This window comes from Notothenia rossii (genome assembly GCF_949606895.1).
Source record: "Notothenia rossii genome assembly, chromosome: 10".
Classification (NCBI taxonomy): domain Eukaryota; kingdom Metazoa; phylum Chordata; class Actinopteri; order Perciformes; family Nototheniidae; genus Notothenia; species Notothenia rossii.
In genome coordinates, this window is record NC_136908.1 from 50179493 (window position 1) to 50204017 (window position 24525).

General features: G+C 41.3%; 1 long non-coding RNA gene across 2 annotated transcripts in view; it reads right to left on the reverse strand.

The window, feature by feature from the left end:
* LOC307023113 overlaps positions 1-20956 on the reverse strand; it is a 99737-nt gene extending 78781 nt beyond the window's left edge. For both annotated transcript variants that reach the window (XR_013803605.1, XR_013803606.1), the window contains exons 1-2: positions 20857-20956; positions 19398-19515 (exon numbers count right to left, since the gene is read on the reverse strand). This is a non-coding gene — a long non-coding RNA (uncharacterized lncRNA). The remainder of the gene's footprint in view (positions 1-19397; positions 19516-20856) is intronic.
* Positions 20957-24525: the final 3569 nt, after the last annotated feature.

Here is a 24525-nt window from a genome sequence, read left to right on the forward strand (position 1 = left end):
ACTCTTTGAGATCATGGATAACATTTATCATTTTCTGTTGAGATCTCTATTCATGTTCAAACCTAACCTAGAATTAACACTTTTTAACCTTTCCTAAATGGTTTGGTGTATCTAGGAAGTCACAGGTCCTTTGCCATCCCACAATGCTTTGGAGGACAATTTGCTTTTATTACAAACGCATAAAATAGGGAAAAACCTCACTGCACTTTGTTATGTGTTTAATTGATCAACACTGAAAATGATTTTCAGACAACTTAGATTCACTACATTCATGCGCCAGTTGAAAGAATAATACACATTTTTCAAATAATTTAACCGAAAAAATCTAGTTTGTCACAAACTCTGCAGCCTGTGTTTCGCGTTCTTTGTTCAATTTTAATTTGGTGTTGCAACACTTTGGGAGAATGAAATTGTGATGATGAGCGTAAGAAATGGTACTGTCAACAATCAGAATTTACTTTTTGAAATACTTTTCTGTTGATTGCCTTGTGCGTCATCTATTTTAATGAAAAAGCAAAGCCTCTACATTCTGAGCTTCCAAGTTATACTCTTTTATACCAGTGAGGACAAAGCTGAGGTCTATATATTGTTTCATCACCAATGGTATCATCCTGTTAACATTAGGGCTGCAACAAACGACTAATTTGATAATCGATTAATCTATCGATTAATGAAACGATTAATCGATTATTCGGATCGTTAAGGTTTTAACTGTACTACTACTTATATCAATACTGCTTATCGATCCGGTCCTTTCAACGATAGTATTAACGGTTCTTTTGACAAGAAATAAGGTAAACTAACTCAACAAATTGTGAACAAAACTAACATTGCTTTTTATTTTAATTAAATGCATAATATTTCACATCAAAAGAAACAACAATGTTTTAACAAATCATATTAAATAATGTGATGACAGAACTGTAAACAGAATAGCTGAAACTTTAACAAAATAACTAATTCAGTTACCTCTAATCATTAACCTATGTTTTTATAACTGAGTTAACTCTGCGTGTTGCTGCTAGCATACATAACACCTGACGTGGAAAGGTTACTCTTGGAAGGGGCTACAGAGCTACTAGAAAGACAGCCGAACCCGGTGCATTTCTCCGTCTGAATGTGGTGCACTTTTGCTAAATGTTTAGACAAATTGCTCGTTTTACCGCCTTTATATGATAAACTGTTATTGCAATTTTGGTAACGAGCATTGTCCACATCGAGACGGATAAAGTTTAACCACACCTCGGAGCGCGTTCTCTCCGCCATCTCCTGCGTGTGTGTGTAAACTGCCCCGCCCCCTCGCAAGCAGGCGGGGGAGAGATCGCTCGTCTGAATTCGGAAGATCGAAAATACATTATAGACGCATTTTGTAGTCATATTGCATATTAGAAACTGAGTTGGCGACACTAAGACTGCGATATAATGTTTATGTAGCAATAATACATAACATATGTTTTTAAATGTCTCCTGTACCCATACAAAAGAGCGATAACGTTGGAGCTTAACGGGGTGTAGAACACATGTGATGACGTCACCAACGAATCGACGACTGAATTAGTTGCCAACTAATTTGGTAATCGATTTTAATCGATTAAGTCGATTAGTTGTTGCACCCCTAGTTAACATCAACCCAAAAACTTGAGGAAGGGTCCAAGAAATGTTATGTCCAACCATGATATACTGATGTATTTGGTCCACCAGTGTACAAAGCAAATGTAGGTGTGCCAGAAACTTTCTTTGATGAATATCTTTACTTGAGAGTACATGACATGTTTTAATTGCTGTGCTCTAGAAAGAGAGGTGCGTGCAGCACTGCCAAAGGCTTGGTTGAGAAGCTAACAGCCTCCACGGATCACAACAATTTTCTTTTCTCACTTGTTAAATGAGACCTGAGAGGTATGATGAGTGGGTGTGCAGCAGAAAGTGAGAGTTCTACATGTTCAAATGAAATGAGACTGACTGTTGACTCCTTTTGTTAAGCAAGACTTAGCATTAACTCCACAAAGTGATTGCTTTTCTTTGTTTTTCAAGGCTTGGCAGAAGAGATAACTAAATAAAAACACAAAAGGCGAGTGTGAAAAGTAAGAAAAAATTGTGGTTATTGGAAATCTGAAATGAATGAAGAAATATGGCGCGAGATGAGCTTTCACCTTCTCACATGACGGACATAGCAATCCCGGGGTGGGACAAATGTGTTGGATTATCTTACAATACAATGTCTTGTTCAAGGAATAGGGAAAATAGTAATAATCATTTCTTATTCAGGACTTATTGTAGATGAAGCAAGTGAGAGATAAAGTAAATAAGTTGAAAAGAGAAACATTTAAGCTTTACCAAAAGTTGAAAAAGGCACAAATATATGAGTTATTGAACTAAGAGTAGGGTTTTCCTTTTTAAGACTATAGACTCTAATATGTTAATAACACTCAGGTTGACCGAGTCAGGCTTCCTATGATTCTAAGAAAAGTTATTTCACACGTTGTGAGAATCACCAAGCTGCAGAATGAGTCATCTGAAGAGTGCAAAAATAAAGAGTGGACGATCTGTACATTGAAAAGCTGTATGTCAAGCAAATACATTAAATAAACCATTCCACATGAAGTTTAATGATTGTTTTAAATCAAGCAGTAGCCCAGTTCCATTTACCAGTTTTGTTTTCTTCCAAAAAGAGAGTTTTTTTTAGTTTCAAGATTTTTTCAAGTGTTAAGTGGCTCATTTGAAATTTGATTAAACCAAATATGAAGGAAACAAATAGAGGCACACACCACACACAAACCTAGAGCAGCACAAAGCATGCAAACAGACCCAGCATGCAAACAGACAGAACAATGTCCCTGTTTCCCTTTTTGAAATGGTAGTTTTAAACTACTGGGGAGCTAATGAGGCCAGAGACAGATACACTTATATCATATACAAAATGATCCAAGTGATTCCCTAATTTCCTTCTTTCTTGACAGCAAATCAAAATTGCATTACTGACTTCACTGAGGTTTATAGAGTTTCAATCTCCCACACTTCAATACACAACAACACACACCTGAAAAAGTATCAAGCAACATTTTGCCTTACCTTCATAAATCTACCATTTATGATTTAAACTTGTGCATATTTTGATAATAGATCTGTTACACTGAGGTGCACTGATGCTTCATTCACTGCAGATGTTCAGCGAATATGCATCGTCCACTGGGACCCCCTACATGTCACAATTATCAGTTTGAATCTGGTTAAAATGTAATTATCTGTATAAAAACATTACTGTATCTGCCGTGTCAATCAGAAGTCATGGGCCCTTTTTTTGTCTTACTTAGTGGCAGTTCTATGGTGGTTGAAACTGCAAAGTCGCACAACTAAACAAACACTCACACGTATTTCACTGTAGAGAACAAGCTAAACTGTAAACAAATTAAAATAATTGGTTCACTGGTTTAGCACAGAGGCTTTATTCATTGAGACCTCAGCCAGGATTTTGTAGTACAAAAATCAGAACAAAGACAAAAGCTGATGATGGATTGAGATGAAATAGCGATGCACCTGAACAGCTTCATACACTTTTACCCGTTTTTAAATGAATAATGTATTATGACCTACAGTACATGGCAGATAACTTGTGTTGAAGGGATAATATTGACTTGTTTTGCTCAGAGAAGTGTCTATAGTAAGCATCCTTTCAGAAATGTCCTCTCTTTTACACTGCCAATAAAAGTATGCACTTGATCGATCTGTGTCATCTCTTGCGAGTGTCTCTCGTATTGACTTTTTCACTTTGTGCAGTTTGCAGAGTAAGCACAAAGTCAGTGAGTCTTGTTATCTCTCTCAGCGGTCCCCGAGAAAACACTGTATATGTTTACAACCATTTTAAACATTGATATATGCTGGGCCTGCATCTCCCGTCACTACACAAGCTCATTAAGAGCCAATGTTCCTGTTTTTATGACATCAACCGTTGTTAATGTTTCCTGACTTGCACTGCAGGGTCCAATATAAAGAGCCTTGAAAATGGGAGGGCATGAAGAAAAAAGAATCAAGAAAAAGAAAAGCGGAGAAATGGAAAAGGGCATCATATAAAGAAGGGTGAGGGAAAGACCCTGCAAAACGAAGAAAAGCAATACATTGATGACAGTTAAGAAAAAGTCAGCAAGCACAAGTGCTGGAAACACACCAAGAGGGGCTACCAATTAACTTGCTATGAGAGTAGCGGCTTTCTCTTGAGCTTTCACATTGGCTTCAACCTTTTGACCGCTCATATATAACTTAGAGACTATTAAGTGCCCCACAAAGAAAGCATCTCATTATAATTGCTTTTAAATATTAATTTTCAAGTTGAATCATATTTTCCACAAAGACAAAAGTCAATGTGCATTACAGATTAGTTCAAAGTCGTTGAACTTTGACCCTAGCTGACTTGCCCTGACATTTTGTTTGCTGATGGTGTTGTTTGATTGATTAGCCTATGGCTATGGCAGTATGTCAGCTAGAGGGTCTACCACTGTGGCCAAGATTAAATCTCAATAGCTATTGGATGGATTGCCGTGAATTTAGTACAAACATTTATTTTTCACAGAGGATAAATTCTAATGACTTTGGTGATCCACTTACTTCTCTTCTTGTGCCAACACAAGGTTGACATTCATGCAATCCCAACAAGTGATGGATGGACTGCCTTAGATGTAATTCATGGTCTTTCTGAACCTTGGTGGTCCTCTGACTTTTCATCTAGCACCATCATCATGAGCAATGCTTTGGTTAATCTGTCAAACAGTTAGGTTATCTTGACAAAGACCATAGAACGCTTACAAAGTTGTTAGCTTGGCTACCGAGTCCAAGTCTTATTCTGTAATCACAATCTAGCAGTGCATTGCAATGAAAGCGTCAACATTTCTCAGGTATTGAGCCGTTTGCCTATTTCTCTAGACTAGGTCAACAGCATACTGTATACCTCTTACTGTATATGTTACACACTTTCATTGGGTTTGCTTGTCTTCTTAGTAACACTGAGTATAGGGATGTGCAATTAATCATATTTTAAATCACGATTACGATTATGGCTTGCGACGATTATGAAAACAGCATAATTGACAAAATACGATTATTTTGCTGGGTGCGCTTTTGCCCCTCCCTAAAAGCCCACTCGGCCACGTGGGAGTGACATGTGTTGTGAGTGTTCAGCGCAAGCGAAGATGTCAGAACAAGAGCAGCAATTCGTTAAAAAGAAGGGTAAAACTATTTCCACTATTTGGAAGTACTTTGGCTTTCAGGAGTCCGAGGTGGAGCTAAACAAAGTACAGTGCAGGATTTGTTCCTCACCGCTCACTTTAGTCCGTTTTTACAGGCTAGATGTCTCTGCTCCAAGTGTGGCCCGCGCAGTGCTGGGCCCCGTGTTGAGCCCCAGTAACCGCAGACATGATCTGAAGAGAACATATTTGCGTAGCCGGAAATGAGCGAGGCAAGCTCTGAAGGCTTTCACTCTTTCTGCTGACAGGCGGGCTGTAAAGGGCACCAAATTCAGGTGTAGGCCCAGGAAGAGTACAGTCTGGGCTGGGGACAACATGCTCTTTTCTGTGTTTATTACGAAACCCAGATCGAGCAGGTGTTTTACGAGGACATTCGTCTGCGTAATAACCTCTTGCTCCGACTGTGCGAGAAGCAGCCAGTCGTCCAGATAAGTTGCTCAGCGAATACCCTGTTGTCTTAACGGGGCTATCGCGGCTTCCGTACACCGTACAAACACTCGTGGGCTGAGAGACCGACTGAAGGGAAGGACTCTGTACTCGTAACAGACACCCTGAAAGGCGAACCTCAGATATTTCCGTTGGGGGTCATATACTGGGATGTGGAAATACGCATCTTTCAGGTCGACTGATGTGAACCAGTCGTTTTGACGCACGAGATGCAACAGAGATGTGTGAGTGAGCATTCAGAATTTGTATCTTTTGAGATATCTCAAATCTAGTATTGGCCGAATTCCGTTCCCTCCCCGTTTGGGAACGAGGAAATACTTGGAATAAAAGCCGCTCTGACTCTGTTCGGTGGGTATTATCGATATAGCCTTCTTTTCTAATAACGAGAAAATCTCTTGCTCCAGAATATGGGCCTACTCTCCCCGGTCTTGTGAATACAGAATGCCCGTGAAGCGAGAGGGGGTGACAGCGAATTGGAGCCTGTCGCCCCGTGTTACTGTCTTGAAAACCCAAGCAGAATCTGTGAGCATCTTCCACTTTTCGCTTCTTAAAGCGAGCGGAGATGTCACGTCTCTTTCCCTCTGAGTCTCTATTTGTTGTGTTATGGGGCCCTCTAGTGTCTGAACACGTTGGTACCCCAGGTTGACAACCCCGGCCGACACTGCGCATGCGCGTAGCGGTGGTGCCTTCACAATCTCGTCTAATGTCCGCCTTTTGAGAGAGGCCGTAGCCGCTCTCAAAAGAGGGGTAGACGGCAGACTGTTTATTGTTTTTCTTTTAATTTTTATTGACTGCGCCCTTGGCTTCAAGCCTGGAAACGACAGTGGAAAAAATGATTTATTAGGAAACAATAATGATGACATGTACATGTGTTTGTGTGACTTAAACAGGCAGCGGAACTTGCTGTCTTTGATGTTAAGTCCATTTCCCTTATGGCGCGAACTTGAGGATGACGTTCTGGCATCACTCGAGGCGGCGGGAAGATGGGGGCATGGTGGCACCCCGAAAACACATGAGCATCTAACACTGGAACGTGTTCTGGAGCTGGGGAACAGGGAACTTCCAGCTCTCTCGTCGAGGAGAGGAGGCTGTCAGGCTGCCCGCTTCTTCTTCCTCGCCTGGTGGCTGAAAACCTGGGTCGGCTGTGCCTGAGCGGCAGCTACCGGAACCGGAGATCTTCTTGGCCAGCTCATCCTCGCCTCGTGTCTGGGCTGGGGACCCAGGACGGGCTGTGGTCTCTGCTGCTTCGGTATCTTGAACTGGAAAGAACGTGAGGCAGCTTGAGTGAAGGCCTGCCGCGGGACCGTTGAAGGTGGCGGCTGGACCCTTCGGGGGGGACAGAGCTGGAGAGCCTCGTCTTCCTTCTTTTTTGATTCGCATCTCAGCTGCATCGAAGCTAGAGCGGAGCCAAATATGCCCTCGGGAACAATAGGCATTTCCAAAACATCCTCTTTTTCCCGGTCTGGAAGGTTCGTCAGGTTGAACCTGGCTCTCTCCTGTACCACCATAATTCCCAGTGCTTTGCCCGTGGCTTGGACTGCACAGCACTGCACACGGAGGCAAATGTCTGTGATCGCTGCGATCTCGTCCCACACGGCAGGCTCAGGTTTGCTCGACAAGTCTTTGCAGAGCTCCACCTGGTAGGCGGTCAGCAGCGAGGAGACGTTGAGTGCCCTGGCGGACAAAGCTGCGGCTTTATAGGCCCGTTCGGTCATCGCTGACTGAAAACGGTCTACCTTTGCCGGTAGCGTGGGGTTCCTGCTCGGTGTCGAAGCCAGCCTCGGTTGGAGGTGGGCTGCCACCAGCGGTTCCATGCCGTCACAGTCCAGGGAGGAGGCACCCTGGATTGGGGCCTTGTTGCTGAAAGGGCGGTCTCTCCACGAGACCGACACCTCGTCCAGCATCTCCGGAAAGACTGGAAGGAGCTGCCTCTTCGTCCTCGCTGCTTGGGGCAATTGCTTCCCCTCGTAGCGAGATCTGGAGGTCTCCTTGGCCACTTCAGGCCATGGGATGTAGCGCAGCGCGTTGACACACGGCCTGCAAGTCCATACTTAGGCAGGGCGAAGCTGGTGTGCTTTCGCCCGGGAGAGCGGACATCGCTCCCGGCTTTGCAGCCTGAGCCGATGAAACGAAGATGTCATCCTCGTGCTCATCCGAGTCGGACAGGAAGAACTCAGAGGCATCCTCTTCTTCCTCCATATAGTCCAACTCCAGGACATCCTCCGCGGGTGGAACCATGGTGAGGTCCAGTTGGGAGCCCCAGCTTGACAAAGCACGGGGCTCCGCTCTTGCGGCTCTTGCCGCCACCGGACCCCAGCTTGACACGGCGCGGGGCTCCGGTTCAGCGGCTGCCGCTGTTATTGAGCCCCAGCCTGACACAGCGCGGGGCTCAATCTCTGCGGCGGACGCCACCATGTCTTGATTGCCGCCCGGCGAATCAGTGGACATGAGGGGGTCCTGTCCCGACAAGTTAGCTTGGCGTGCTAGCCGTCGGCAGAGGCTCTTAATGGTGAAGCGGGCACAATGCCCGCACGAGCCAGGTTTATCGATAGCCTCCTGGGCGTGTTCCAGCCCGAGGCAGGACGAGCAGACCTGGTGTGAGTCTGTGCCTGAGATCTTAAACCCGCAGCCACATAGCCGAGCCTCCGAGTCCCTGACTCCTCTGGTGTGAGGGAGAGAAGGGTCCATCTTTGTTCGCCGGGGTGTCGGCGTGGAGTGGACACGCTAGTAACAGGTACGTTACTGAGAAAAAATCCAACCTTGTCGTTAATCCGAAAGGAAAAAGCGACAATGTAGATTTTATTCTTTAAAGAATATTAACTGGTGTGTTAATACCTTTTGTTTTTATCTCCGTCTCCTCTGGTGTGAGAGAGAAAAGAGAACGTCCTCGCTACGGTGGTGTCGGTTTGGAGGGAAGAAAAGCTAGCAACAGGTATGTTACTAGTTTTCAAGAAAAAATCAAACCTTACCGTAATTTCGAAAGAAAGAAATGGGGAGGCAGATTACAATATTAACTGGTGCATTAATATTGTTCAGTCTTCTTGCAAAGCAAAAAAGTAACCGGGAAGCGCCCCGTCGACCGAATGTTAGCTTTGGGTTCAGTCTGTGGACCGTTAAGCTAGCCCGGCTACTGATAATTTGAGATGTGCTCTGAAGCGAGAAGAGGTGTTTGAATTACGCTGCGTCGTAGCGCAAGCTACTTATAGGGTGGGTGGATTCCCTGACGTAGACGTCAAGATCACCAGCCAATCAGGTAAATAAGTCAGGCGTAATGAGATTGATGCTTCTGTTTGCATACGCGTTGAGGCGCATCCCATAATGAGACATTGAACGAAGTGTTATGAATGAGAACTCAAGTTAGATACCGTTATTAATCAGCTGTAAGTTTTAGTTTGTTTGAACTTATTCATTATAATTATTGTACAAAATGGTATAAAAATGCAAACTTAAATTGATTATAGTCTATTGTCAATTCAGGTTAAGAAACTAGTATTGCTTGCATCCTATTTTAAAAGGCATTTGTTTTTATACGCTAATAAAATGCAACAAAAAAAAGGGTTTGATTCTATTAATCTTGTCGTTTTTATTGCACTTTGGCAGCAGATTCCTGTGTAGCTTCAGATCTGAGTTGTCTTATTAGTAAGCCTAATTTATATTTTGTAGCAACACTATTTTTATATACTGTAATGGCAAAGAAAGGGTTCAGAGTCTTTTCTTTTTTTCCTGTGTCATATGTGTTGCAGCACTGCCACAAGTTCCTCTTCAGAGAGGGTCTTCAGTACAGGTGGCAATATTGTCACCTGCCTGCGCTCATCTCTGAAACCAGACCATGTAAACAGGCTGGTGTTTCTTGCAAAAAATCTTTAAGAGATGACATGAGCAGCCCTACCAGCATTTTCCATAGTGGCCAAAACATTTTTATTTGGTCTTAAATTGTAGTTCAACATTTATTTCCTGTTACTTCTGGACCATGACGGCTGGCCAGCCTTCAACTGAGTGGAGTATGTTGAATATGTTTTACCAAAATGGTGGCTATATGTTAAGGAGTTTTCAGTAGGTTGTGACAGTGCACTGCAACATATTTGATTTAATTTATTTTGGTCTAATTTATTTTTATTTATCATATTAATATATGTTTAGTATGGTTTTGGAAGTGCGCTCCAACATATTTGTTGATCTTGTTTATTGGTCAAATATTATTTGTTTTAAAGTTCAATAAATGGCCAATGAATAATCGTCAAAATAATTGTGATATCAATTATTGACCCAAATAATCGTGATTATGATTTTTGCCATAATCGCACAGCCCTAACTGAGTATGCATCTTTTGACCTTAAGATTTACAAAATCACACTGGACTTGCTTTAGAACCTTAAAGACGTGTTGAATCTCATCCAAATTATTTCTTCAAAGTTTCCTCAGAAAGAAGAATACTTGGCTTTTGACTCTTCTACAGTATATCACCTGGACGACAGAGAATATTCACAGACTTCAGTTGGAAATAACGCCAGCACTAAAAAGACAGCTTGCCTATGACGTATTTTTTCAGGTCATTAACTCCCTCCCTTCAGAGCTTTGTGAAGGCGGCAGGTATGTTTTCCATCTGCACTGTCTACTTCAAGGGACATGGATTATCAAAGTGAGATTACTCACACCAGATCCACTGTGGGGAGCCAAATGGGTCTTGAGCAACCATCACCAGACACACAAACTTCTGTTATGTCTTTCTATTCTTACATCTCCCCAGTTTATAGGATGATGAGTTATAATCGCCAGGAGTGTTTGACATCCTGGGGACACACACAATTCATTCAAGAAACAATAAAAACGTCTTTCTCTTATTTACGCCTCAGAAAACCCATCAAAACTGCCTCTCGTAAATTGCATCATTTTCTTTCCAGCAAGTCTGACAAAAGTAACACCTAAAGTGTCACAACGTAAATTACAATAGAGGTTTGGATCTGGAGATGTGGATTAGGCTTGCGGATTTTGTAGAAGTCAGTAGAGTATAAAGCGTCTAGATCGAGAGGCGTGTAAAACGGCTTTTAAATTTGTAAAAATAGTCTTTAAAAATAATTGTTAATAATAGTACTATTGTTTGCTTTAAACAACGTATTCTTCTTTATGTATGTTTGTATGAACCGTTTACACCAAAGCAAATACCTCATAAGCTACTTGGAAATAAAAACGATTCTAGATTCTGACTGATATACATACATTTTATATATTCTCATCATAACTACAGCCCTTTTGCCAGTTTACAATCATTGCCAGTGTAATCCAACTGCTTCTACCGTCTGCCAAAATAAAAGTAGATTTTTCCCCCATGCTGCAGTTAGTGTTTTGGCTGCTTGCCAGTCAGCACTACGCACTCCTGCCTCTGCTCTCTCCCCGTTCCAGGGACTTCTGATGAGCTGTGAAAGAGCATCGGTGGACTCCTACAGTGCACCTTCCATATCTCCGGGAGATTGTAATCATGGGCAACTTTTTTTCTTCTCTTCGCACATCCTCCGCACACTTATTCATAGGCATAACAAATAGCATCCATTCTCTGCGGACTAATGAAAAATCAGAAGCAATCCATGTGAGTCAAACGCTCAGCAGGAAGAAATTAAAATCCCCCTCACGTTTGGAGAAAAATAATAGATAAGTTACTCACTGCATCACGTTTGCTACATTAACGCTTTCTCTCACTGTGAAGGGTATTTACTTTTGCTCTAGAATGTACTCTGAGCTACTCATCCTGTGGGGTTTTGTGGTCACCTAATTAACAATGCTTTGTAGTGATCCAGGAGAGAAGATGACCTCCTTAACTGATAGACCCTCCCAGTAGTAATCACCAAATCCAATAGAACTTAAATCTACCCATAATTAATAGCGCTGCATAATTCCCCTTCAGATTTGGTTGGCGATAGTTAATGTTACTACTCAAATTGACAGTGTAATTAGCGTAAAATAAAAGGCGCCCCCATCTCTCAATCTTCCTATGGTGGTTTCTTATTAACCTGATCAGAGCAAGTGATTTAAAGTCAATGCCAGACATCGGCACTTCTTAACAGGCATTATTCAATATACTGCCACTGTCCATATTGCTGAACTTCACCATGGACATAAAATCAAGAGTGTTCAATACGCAGGAGAAAACCAAACATGAAAACCATTATAGTCACATCTACACCTACACACAGAGATCTATGGAGATATATTTCATTTCAACACATTGTCAACCATGTTGGAAATTTGAAGAACTATGTTTTTTCAGTATTCATTACACAGGGGCTTAATTTAAACTGAATCTGTTTATTTTGTAAACTTTAAAACATCAAAATAGTTAGAAATTGCCCTTCCCAACTATGGCATCATTACCCCAACCCCCAAACATGTCTACAGGGCCTATAGCCAAAGACTCTTCACAATCATAACTTTAGTGCTTAATGTAATACATACTGTATAATTACTTTGCATTGAAGACCAGTGAACTAAAGGATTTAACAAACGCATTCTGACCTACAAACTTCCTTGTAAAGATTCAAAACTCAATTGGTATTTTTTTTCCAAGGGAAACACAGACATTTTTCCAGAAAATGAAATGAAACATCTACATTTTCTGGACCTTACCTCTGGTGCTTTAGATTGCTTTCTCCAAACCAAAACGGATCATCCTGAATCCTCCATCTCCACAGGGTACATACTCGGTGCCTGAAATCAGCGTTAGCTAAGTACATCTCTCCTTTGCCACAGTAATACTTTCCAATTTCCTTTGCAATGTCTTGCTCCACTTGGCATAATCAATTTCAATTTCTTATTATTTAGAGACAATGGAAGCCACGCTTGGCTGGGAATCTTTGATCTAGCAGCAGTTTACTCCACAGTCCTTTATAATTTGAACCACTAAAGTAGCCCACTTTCTCCCTCCTCCTCACTCTCCACCTCACTGTTAACTCAGCTGATGGAGCACATTGCGGGTCAGATTGGATTTTATACCTGATTGAGAAAACATGTGCCAAGTAAAGTGTACTTTTGCAAACACAGCAATACACACTGGCCATATGAAGATGTGTCACGCTCCTGGGTTCATGTCACGGTTGTAGTTTTGGGTGTTTTTGCTGTTTTCCATGTCATGTTTTCCTCTGGGTTATTGTCTGGTCCTTTCCCTGTGTTTTTCCTCTTGTCATTAGTTCCCTGGTGTCTAGTTATCTGATTGTGTTCACCTGTGGCCCTTGTGTTTCTCCTCCCCTGCCCAGCTGTTTCTTGTACTCTGATTACCCTTCTGTGTATTTAGTCTTGTCTCCTCCTGTGTTCAGTGTTGGTGCTTCTTTTGTTTGTGACTTAGTTCACCGGAGAGTGTTTTGTTTGTTCCAAGTTTACTCTAGACCTTGAAATAAAAGTGTTATCAAATGTTATCTGCATTTGGGTCCTACCTGCTTCAGTCACCGTATCAAGATGTGTTCGGTAGTTCCAATCTCCAGCTTTTCGTCTGAACAATAGAATACAGAAGTGTATGGAGGCAAATGAAGAATAACCTCCCATAGAAAAACATTTGAATTTGTATGACTCACACCGTCTGTCAATTTCCATGAAATCCCTCTGAATTTGAGCTTTGTAACTTGATGACACACCAGGAGCAAATGCAAGTGTTATATTATAAATATTATTTTTCTAGAAAATGTGCTATGAGTCTACTAAGTTAATAATTCAGTGATAGAAACTTTTCTTTCCTAAACAGCTGCTGCTTGCACACAGTTTGCATGAAAACCAACTCATAAAGTTTTAAAGGAATTTTCCATTCTAAGGACTTTGCAGTATTGTCACAGAGCATTTGCTTTTGCTCTAATCATCTCTAACTGATAATTAGACAATGTTTCTTCTCACCAGCACACACACTGCTCCCAGTGGGCCTGGCTGTTTCTGCGAATTACACGTCTTGGTTGTAGTTGTAATTTCCAGTTGTCTCTGTATGAAATAGCACAGCCTTATCTAAGTGGGAGACAATTTAAATGTTAAAAGAAGACTGAAAAAAACTCTGAAAAGAAACAAAAGAGATTTAACTTTTAAGTATCCCCTGTCTGCTTGCAAAGGCAGAATTTCTATTATGGGCACAACACCTGTCAGAATAGGACAGTTTTTAACATGTAATCTGAGCATTTGTGTCTCAGCTCACGGTACAAAAGGCCAAATTGCCTCTTATGGTGGCTTTTTATATCAAAACAACAGTCTCTGAGTCATTGCAGCGTAGAGCTTTTGCTGTTGGGGAGGTATTTACAGTCCACAATAACCTCTGCACAAAAACAAAAGCAATGTCCTCTTACATTCCCTTTGTGCGGTCACAGGTGGAAGCACCATTTAAGGAGGAGTTGAGTATCTTCAACGAGACAGACCCGGAGCAAAGCCAAAACAACAGCCTGTGTAGCCAAGGCAAGTACTGTTTTCTCTTCTTTTCTTTTTGGTAATAGTAAGGTGCAGGTTGGACATCTTCCAGGCAGAGATGACCAAATCCATTCATATGAGGCAGGCTTATAAACTGACAGGCTACAAATAAAAGTACGGTATACTTTGATGAATAATGCCAATATTTGCTGTTTTTCTGAAAGTAAAATCTGGTCTCTGAAGAAATCTGCTAGTGTTAAAGCTTAGGGGTAGGAAAAAAACGTTAACATTTGGTGGGAAATAGAAGCGTGGAGTGGAGTTTAAAGTTGAATTCTGTCTGTGCGGCTCTACGATAACCTGATTTCCTGCTTTGCTCCAGATGTAGTTTTAATGGCTGCCAGAGGGCCTTGTCAGTTGAACGTGAGCATATATCATTTTGGAACAACTCCTTAAATGACTGATTCTGTAATTTGACCCCCCTCTTAAGGCAGGTCAAAAATAATGGCCTCCGTCTTTTAAAGTTGTTCTAATTCACTAATGTAACAATTTAACTGATCACAGCATCAGTTAAGGGAAATATCGTGGTGAAGGGTATAGGTCGTTATACCTTAACGACTTAAGGTCAGGGGAGAGTTGTGGTCATGGGTAAAATAAAACCCAACATTAACCCTTAGTATTAACAGGAGGCGGATAGCATTTGTTGACCCATTCAATCACCTCCCACTGTAATCATTGTGATTTGTCCTTGACAGAAAAGCAAACCGGCTCTGTAATTTGAACGTGAACATATGGTGCTTTTGGGCACTTGCTAACATGACTGATGCTGTGACTTTTCTTGCGAGGAAAGCAATGCTTCATTCCAGAAGCAATGTGCTGTGAGCAATTTGGATACAAAAAAAGAAATCCCACACCCTGGATATCTCAAGTTTAACTAACAATACCAAAATCACACATTGGAAGAGATGTCGCAAATTTGCTTCTCACCTTTGACTTTTTTCACATAATTAGCAACAGTCCAATACACACATGGACACTTCAATGCTCTGCCTTCCTCACAGTTTCAAGTTACTTCTAATGAAAGTTTTAAGACATTCAGTATGCACAATATGCAGTGAGTAGTCTTGTGTGTGTTAAAGCAAAACCATGTTTATGGCTCAATAGCATAAGAGGTACACAAGACGTTTTAAGGGCATTGACCCTTTCACAGCTAAATGTGTACATGCCAGCGTGAATGGATCCTTTCAGTTTAGTCTTTTGACACGTAATTGTAGAACTGCTCCCTGATTTAAGGTTGTTCACCAGGGAGAGGTGTGGGTGCCTGAGGCGTGACACAGAGGGCAAAACCCTGCTGGTCTTCCACAAAGCTCCATAGCACATCTGCACTCTAATACGGCATTCATCTCGATTCCAATTATCCCACTTATCTAAATAACAAAAAACGTTTCAGGCAAATGAACACATTGCTCATCTAAAGCTTTATCACAATAAGAGGTCGTGGGGTTTATTCTTAAGTGTCACCATTAATGACATATTCATGTATGCTAGACCCCTAGCAGTGGTTTTGATGCTTTGTCCACCAATCCACTAATGCCATCACTTCACTTAATTACCCTCAATTACGACACTATAAAAGAATTGCAAAGAATTGCTAATTAACTCATTTAGAGACGTGGAAACATTCAAAAGGAGATCCTGGTTTGCGGGCAATTAACCCCAGGCATGATAAGCTTCTTTTCTTCTTATTTCCTCTTGTTATGAAATATGGGGAGAAAATGTGAGCTTGAAGCGTTAATTTGTTCTGAAATACTAGTTAGCTCAATGGATTGAAGATGAATATCCGCTTCACTGACCAAAAATAAGTGCACAACTTCGTAGATCCAGAATGCAAATGCTCTCACATGTTGCTACACAGAATTGTTGAGAAATGTCAACCGGAAAAGATGTCCATTTATAAATACAATCGACCATATTCTCTTCCCTGCATACAGATTAAGTCTCCCATTAGGTACAAGTGACTTAATTTGATTCACCTGGCGCAGCCTAAGTGAAAGGTGGGTGTTAATTAGATTCACCTGGCACAGCCTAAGTGAAAAATGGGTGCAGGGCTCCTAGTCCTAGCCAAAATGTTCAATATTAACACAATACACCTCTATCAGAGCATGCAAGGTGGAGCGAAAGGGATTAGACTTACATAAAATATTCTCTAACCACTCAAAGGCAGAAATACAAAATAAAAACCATCCTAAAACACATACCCTCTTAATTAAAATGCATGAAAGAGTAAAGCACTAGCAAGTCATTGCCACATCAATCAAACAAGAACTACAGTGAATTTCCGTCCCGGGTGTGTCCACTAGTGGGTTGAATAATGCTGAAGCGGTGGATTTGCTAATGACACCGTCAAATACGAAGACTAATAACTCAGCAAAACATAGAAAGCAGCAAACAGGTGACCAGACTCTAGTGGAAAATACTTCAAAAATGAATGAATGAACGCAGAACAGCCACTCGTTATTCTGCATAACTCTGAACAAGAGTACAAGGAAAATTAACATACCAGACTGGAACGGAACAACATCTAACTCTTCAAATGAATACTCATGACACAAACAAGTGTGTTTGGGTGCCGTTTTGTGAGAGCTATTAATGATCATGCAAATCAAAATGTTGTGACGGTTGTTTGGCCCATTTCCCTGGATTGCAGGTGAATCGCCTTTCCCATCGTCTCTATTGATTTGAGCGTATCATATTCCTTCTGCTGCCGGCTTTCCCTTCTGCTTGGTCTATTGCTTTAGTGGTCCTGAGAGGATTGTGGGTACAGCTGGTCAGAAACTTGCCAAACCCGATTAAGACGACTCCAGCTAATTTACCAGATAACACACAGACTAGATTTTTTGATTCTGAACTCACCACTACAATGGTTCGTTGGAACCCAGGTAAACATCGATAATTGACTGTAGATGACTGATTTTATATTTACATTTGAAAGTATGTTGGGAGTTTATTTGATCACTTTGTTTGTTTAATACATATTTTAAATGTTCACCCTAAACTCAAAAGCAAAATCATTTTTTCATTTTTGTTCCAGGACCATCCACACCTCTTTCTTTCTTTTTTAAAGAGCCTGTGACACGAGTTTCCCCCATCATCCAAACCCATCAATTTGAGTAAATATTGTCCCCTTGAAAACCGTTACTGAACTGATTTTGGATTTTTGTACTTTGATAACCATTAATCTGCCCTTCAATGTTGACCATGTTCTGGATCCTCTCGGGGATTCTTCAAGTCCCGCCAAATTATGTGTGACGTCATTGCGGGCACAGCGCTCCAGCTGCACCGTTCAGGATCCCAGCATCTGCATGTAAACGCACGATGGCTCACACAGTAGCAAGCTCAGACAGCATTGACCGTTTAATTTTGAAGGTGTCTGAGAGCTCATATGAGGCTGAAGGATCGGTTTATGTTGTATCTGTTAGAAGTTTAGGAATTAGGTGCGTCAATGTGGGCGATCATACGGTCATGTAGCCAGTGGTGGACTGGGACTAAAAATCATCCCGGGACTCTCGACCGGCCCACTTCGGTACCGCTAGTAAATTGTCAACGGGGGGAGTGGGGGATGTGCTAGTGACTTATCCGACCGGCCCACTTCGGTGCCGGCCCATCGGGATTCGTCCCGATGGCCAGTCCGCCACTGCACCCAGCCCAGCCCACGTAAACTGTCAACGGGGGGAGCCTCGCTGCGGGGAAACGGTGGTCCTAGTGTCCCGATCGGAGTGGGAATAATAATAATAATAATCTGTGCATTTTATCCATTAATTTCCCCAACATTGTGGTAAAAAAAACACACGGTTAATCCATGTTGGTGTACTACAACTACAAAAAGCATCTGTTTGTTTTCTCATCAGGAAATGCAGACCGGCTCAAACAAACGATTTTTAAATCATCATCCTCACGATCATTTAATATATCATATGTTTGCCGAATTGACATGAAAGCACTAATAAATGTAGTTTCATCCACTTGAGTTTACAACTACAAAAATAATTGATTTGTTTTTATATCACATCCTACGGGAGGAAATTCAGCTGCTCTCACTACCGATTTTTAATCCTAATTTAATCATCATCTTCACCACGATCATTTATGTTTATGTTCGCCAAATTGACATGAAAGCACTGACAAATATGAATATACTGTAGTCAACTTCATTTAAAACGTTAATAACATGCCTAAACTCAGTAATTCACAATTTCTACGCATGACAACACACTTTGTCCGTGTTTGGCTCTCTCGCCACACAGTGAAGCGTTCCCGCATTGACGTCACTTCCGGCTTCCCCCAAAACTTCAAAATGAGTCGAAGGAATTTTCCCGCGATGTTCGAAATTATTGATATTTATCGGAATGGTATCGCACCTTCTTTTTTAAACTGACGGTTCGAGATGACTAGTAGCCCAATATTTCATTGCACAACAGTTGTTGGGAGGCTGTCACAGGCTCTTTAAGTCAAGAATGAAACTTCATACATCTTTCAATCCTCCCCAGCTTGGACAGCAGTAGGATACTTTTTACAGAAATCCATGGTAGAGTTACTATAAAGATTTTTTCATCCTTCTGTTTAATAAGGTGGAGTTTCAGGTTTTTCAACAGTAAGTGAAATTCTCTCGACAGTTGTTCACATTGATTGACAGTGCCATGATCAATAAGCAGTCTTTAAACACAGATCCTACTGAGTACAAAGAGCACATGAAGTAGTAAAACAAGGTGAAGGTCATAAACGGATGATAAACAGGATTTGAAGTGTAACAACTTGGTGAGGAGGAATCATATACTGTAAAGATTCAAACTAAAGTAAGGAGAAACGCCACATTACCACATTAAAAAGAGCTGTAAATCAATAAACACACTTCTTTAATAAACTTCATATTCCCTTATATTTTATGGTATTTAATTAAATTAATCTTTATTATATGCCTTTAATTAGAGTATGCTCGCAGTTTTATAAAAGAGAACCATAAACTTACAGCCAAAATACATATCCTGAACATCACTGTAGCGCCGCCACACAATATAAAGGGCAGATGAGGTGGCTTTGCACACTCAGCGCCGCGGTTCCAATTAACATACATTAATTACATGTACTTGGTTATAAACAATATGTACTACTACTTACTGGATTTAATGATGTAAAAGTTATTGCAGAGTGGAGTAAACAATGTACTTTTAGTTGACAAGCCAAGCTATGTGTCATGGTAGCAAGTAATTGTTCTTACCATGGGTGTTTTTTTCACCAAATTTAAACCAATAAGTTTCTTGGTCCTTTGAAAGGTATGAAAACAAGTATTTGTACCTTTGATTCCACTCTGAAGTGATGGCTTTGGAGTTCACTGCACAGAAGAAGAGTGTTGCTGTAGTCCAGTTCTGTCTTCAGATGTTGAGCATCCACTGGTGCAGCCTGTCTAGAACACCTAGAAAAACTCAAACAAATATGTAAATTAGGCTAACGTACAAATTAATGCAATGGATGAGCTTAATTTTAAATGAAATCAGTTATCCACAATGAAACATACACTATCTAAACTTATAAGTATGTTTTTAAAAAACATACCTAGATGTGACATTGTAGTCGTGATGAAAATAGACACTTACAACTCATATGTAGACACTTACAACTCATATATTTGATTTTCATATCAATTACTCTCAATATTCCTTGTTTCCATAGTATGACACTGACAATGTCCACTGTTAACGTGAAGGTAAGACATAACAGGAAAGGCACATCATGCTAGTATTTAACCACAGACAATGTTTAATTATGACACTTAATTAAGTTAATTGTGAGGTTAAGTGCATATAAACTCCCCACTTTTCTTAAAATAACATTGAAGTTACCTGGTCTGTTTTGTTGACACGCTTAATCAACTTAATAAGAAATTAACTAATTTCAGTGTTTCCCATATATACAAATAGTGGCGGCGCAGCGCCGCTGCTGAAATATGAGCGCCACTGCTAGGCAGAGCCAGCCAGGTAACAATAAAAAAAAAAAACTTTTTTTCTTTTTTCTTAAAATAATAATAAGTGGTGACCCTTTTTCATTTTTGATTGTTTGTTATGTGGATTTGTAGTATTTTTGTTACTGTATGTTCAATAAAGGTGTATTTTTGATAAATCTTGAGACATTTCCCCGGACCCCCCTAGAGGATGTGACGTCCACCCCACAATTCAAACATGATCATACAATACTGAATACATTTGAAGCCATTTTGACGTCTATTACCTATGTCAATAAGTTTCTGTTTTTGCAGTGTATTTGTCTTTTGTAGAGATTTTTCATTTATTCTTTACATATAAAATGTCGCCTAAAATCTCACCTAGGGCAGCAAATTGTCTATAACCGGCACTGGTACTCCTCAATAGCCTTTCTTGTGCTGACACATAGAAAAACAATTGGCGGGGCACACTTCGCACGCACAAAAATATTCCACGCGCTCCGCGCTCACATTATGCTGGGCCCACATGCCTTAGCACCGCTGCTATGACTCCATCCTAGGAGAAACACTGAATGTAGAAGACTTGTTTTTGCCAAACTCACACAGACGGGCTTTATTAAAAAAAGTATTATAAATTGGTTTTAATAATAGGCTGTAAACAGTTTATAACATGGTTTAAAGATGTTGCTATTACGTTTTCACTTAGGTGTGCTCGAATGCGAACCCAAGGCTAAAAATTCATTTACGTTAGCAGTCTAAATAAACCGCTAACTATATATGCAAATATATAAACAAAGTACTAGAATATTAACTTACCGAAGCAAACCCTTGTAGGACGCTGTTTTTAACGAGACAGCAAGCCAAATTATAAGTCCAGAGAGCACCGCAACAAACACAGCCGAGAGGTCAAGTTGCGTTCCAACTGAGCCCGTTAGCACAGTGTTAGCTGGTGCTAGCCAACAGTGACGCAGTGTCTGTCACCGTGGCCACGCCCTCAATTACACGTAACCCTAAACGTTATTATAATGTATCGGGTGGGTTATAAAACAATTCAGTTGTGATGAGTGAGGATATGAGCTAAAGATACCAAACACGTTTTGTGTACAAGGCATTTAACATGTTTATTTCAGCTGTAAAGTTGTGCTTTTAACAGTGGGGTCTGGAGATTGCTCCCGTTTAGCTGCAGTGTTTGGCACTTCCGCATGGGCTCTGCTCCTCGGTTTGGCCTTTGGCAGAGAGGCGCCTGGGTTTCGTGAAGCCTTAAATTGTAGTTTGAAAAATAGTAAGGTAAGTTGTCGAGAAAAACAATAATTGTGTGTGGTTGTGTATTTCTGACCGCTGCATTGATAGCTTACGTTAGCTAACGTGAGCTAAACGTTTGCTAGCTGCCTGTGAGTGACAGAAAAAGTGAATGTAGTGTGTTCATATTTAGATTGGTTTCTGCTCCTTTTCTGTATCTAATGAATCTAGTATAGCTGTCTTTCCAACATTGCCATAGCTTCACAGCAAGGAGCCAGTGGCTCCATGCAACATTAATTTGACTCCAGAGTTGAACGTTTTCATGAAGGCCGCAGTTTCATACAACTCTGTGCAGGGGCGCAGGAAAGGGGGTGCTGAGGGTGCTGCAGCACCCCCTAGCGGCAGGCAGGCGTGCACATTTTATTTTTTTATATAATATTTTTATTTCATTTCATTGTGCCTGAGATATATTTTATATGATATATTATTATTCAAATGATAATTTTAAACTATATAATACATTATTTAGCTTCAGGGAAGACAAATAAAAAATATGTGGAAAAAAAGTTTTTTGTTAGTTTTTAGTCGGCTACTTTTAACGTGACACACAACACAAGTGACAAGTAACTGACATGTCCTGACGGAGAATACTTTTGCTGTAGTACTAGGTGCACATAACTGGTATGCAGGTAGGCATGCAACAATCTGAAATGCGTACCGTCACTTGTGTCACAAAGCGCATTTGCGTACCGGCGTACTTGTGAAGCTTTTCCAGAAGGCGGTTCCCCCCCCCGTGTTGATAGAAATCGACACGTAATGAAATAAGACCCCACGGTTTGATGATCAATAAGTGTGTGGGCTGTCTTTCATTTTCACACACAGAACAGTGTTATAATAAACATACATACATAGGCTACAGTATGTTAAATTGATATATCCGCCTTTTTTCCATTCTCACAACAATATACATAAAGAAATGGCATATTTTGGACATAGTTTGAATGGTGATTAATCATGAATAATTAATTTTAAGCTGTGATTAATCTGATTAAAAATTGTAATCGTTTGACAGCCCTAAAAAATACATGACACTTTTCTCAGTGAGCGGCAAAACAAGGACGCCAAAATGGCTTCACTAGTCTGGCAGTATTTTAAGGTGTCCGAAAAGGACAATACAATAGCGGTATGCAACGTGTGTGAAGCAGAAGTCCTGCAGCTCCACCCGCTGTGACCAAGCCCGCCTTAACCTGCCATCAGGCCCTGGGGCTGATAGTTTTTGTAGGCCCCCTATTTAAACAACAAATCAAAGTCATTTATAGCCTCGGCAGGCTCTGTGATCGCACTTCTCCACTCTGCTCTACACGCGCCTGGTCCTCTCCTCCATATGAGTGACGTATCAGGCCTCCCTCATGTATTTGTCCGGTTGCCGTTGGCTCCCCTCCACGTAGCAAGTCCTCGTCGTCCTCTCCATCTCCTCCAACAGATAATGTCCCTCCTGTCTGTTTTTCCTTTCCCGCTACTCCATCGCTATCAGAACCAGACGGCCTACTTGTCTCCGAGGCCCCGCGGCCGGCACCGCTACCGCTCGGTACAGAACTAATCTGTCCTTCCTCCTCATCCTGGCCTACAGGTTTAAAATAACCTGTAAGCTTCGGCATTTTTTGTAACAGCTGCTTGTCTCGAAACTCCTTTTCCCTCAACAATTTCCTTTTCCGAGCGCCACTCAAACTTTTTCTTCACTCAATCACTCGCAATTTGAATAAGTCACATGTGAAACATATTCTCATTCTGACGTGTGTGTGTTTGTGTATATTTGCGTTTGTGTGTATTGTGTTTGTTTCCCGGGGAAAACCCTCACGAGAAACACCGGCTGTTGTTATGCCTGCTGTGACGTTAAGTTACTCCGTTCTCCGCTTGTAATTATGCCGTTACAAACTTCAAAGTTGTATTTATCATCTGAGTTTGCCGAAACAAGTTTAATATTCTGAAAGCCAAGACTTTGTTTTTTTTAAATCAGATGAAGACAAACTGTAACGGACCTTGCTGTGTTATCTATGATTACTATACACCTTACATTCATAATTTCAGTGGAGGGAGGGGGGCGGCGCTGTGGAACAGCAGAGTGGCGAGGGAGAGCTGTCGTCTTCCCTTTACAAGCTTCAAAAATGTATTTATCGTGTGATTTTGGAAATGAAAGTTTCATATTCTGAAAGCCAAGACTTTGTTTATTTAACTTTTTTTTTGAAAAGACCCGAAATAAAAAAATAAAAAAATTGAATTTTTTTTTTTTTTTTTTTAATTGGCTCATGATAGGCCCCCGATCTCCGTAGGCCCCTGGGCTTCAGCCCAGGTCAGCCCGTGCATTAAGGCGGCCCTGGCTGTGACGGACCGGTGAGCGCAGTGAAACACACACTAAGAGTTAGAGCTCACACACTTAGCTATTTTATCTACCTCTGGTAAACTAGTTATAAATATGTCTATTCTTCACTGTCGGGTCACTCATTACTGTATCAGTGAGCTGAATGAGACAATACTGACAGGCTCGTTGCCTGTCGATAACACGTGACTGCTTCAGGAAGCGATTCAGATCTTGGCGCAAGCTTCTGATCATACAGCGTGGGAGGCAGGGTCTCGTTCTTTCCTATGGGAGCTGCTCATTGACGCAGGAAGGCAAAATGGCCCAACTTTTGAGAGAGCAAAATGTCACAGATTACCCGTCATGCCTGGCTGTCAGAGCAGAAGAACCCGTGGGCCTTTCTCATTTCATCAAATCCCCCTCCTCGACTCCTCGGTCCTCCGGTAGTGACCCGGAAATGAATTTCAGCACGCCATGTTGAAGGACATCTCATTTCTCTAAATGCACTTCGAGGACCGAGGATCGAGCGTCGAGGAGCCTCTCTGGAGGAGCTATAACCGAGGATACACTGATGGGTCCTCCACAGCTCCTTCGTGGATGCTTTTCCGGGAACAGAGGTGTTTCAAAGAGTCGTGACACCAGGCCGGACTTATCTCAGCCAATGACAGCTCTGCATGCATCCCCTGGATATTATTTTATTAACTGCTTTCATCGCGACGCGATGTTTACAGAGAGAACAGCTATGAGGTCCGTGCAGAAAGCTGAGCAGTTTGTATAATATATATCACTCAGTATAACAGGCCTACTCTCTTTATTTGCTTTAGTTTAGTGGATATCTACAAACAAAGAGTCGATATTTTTCTAAAACCATTTAGTGCTTCACATAATAA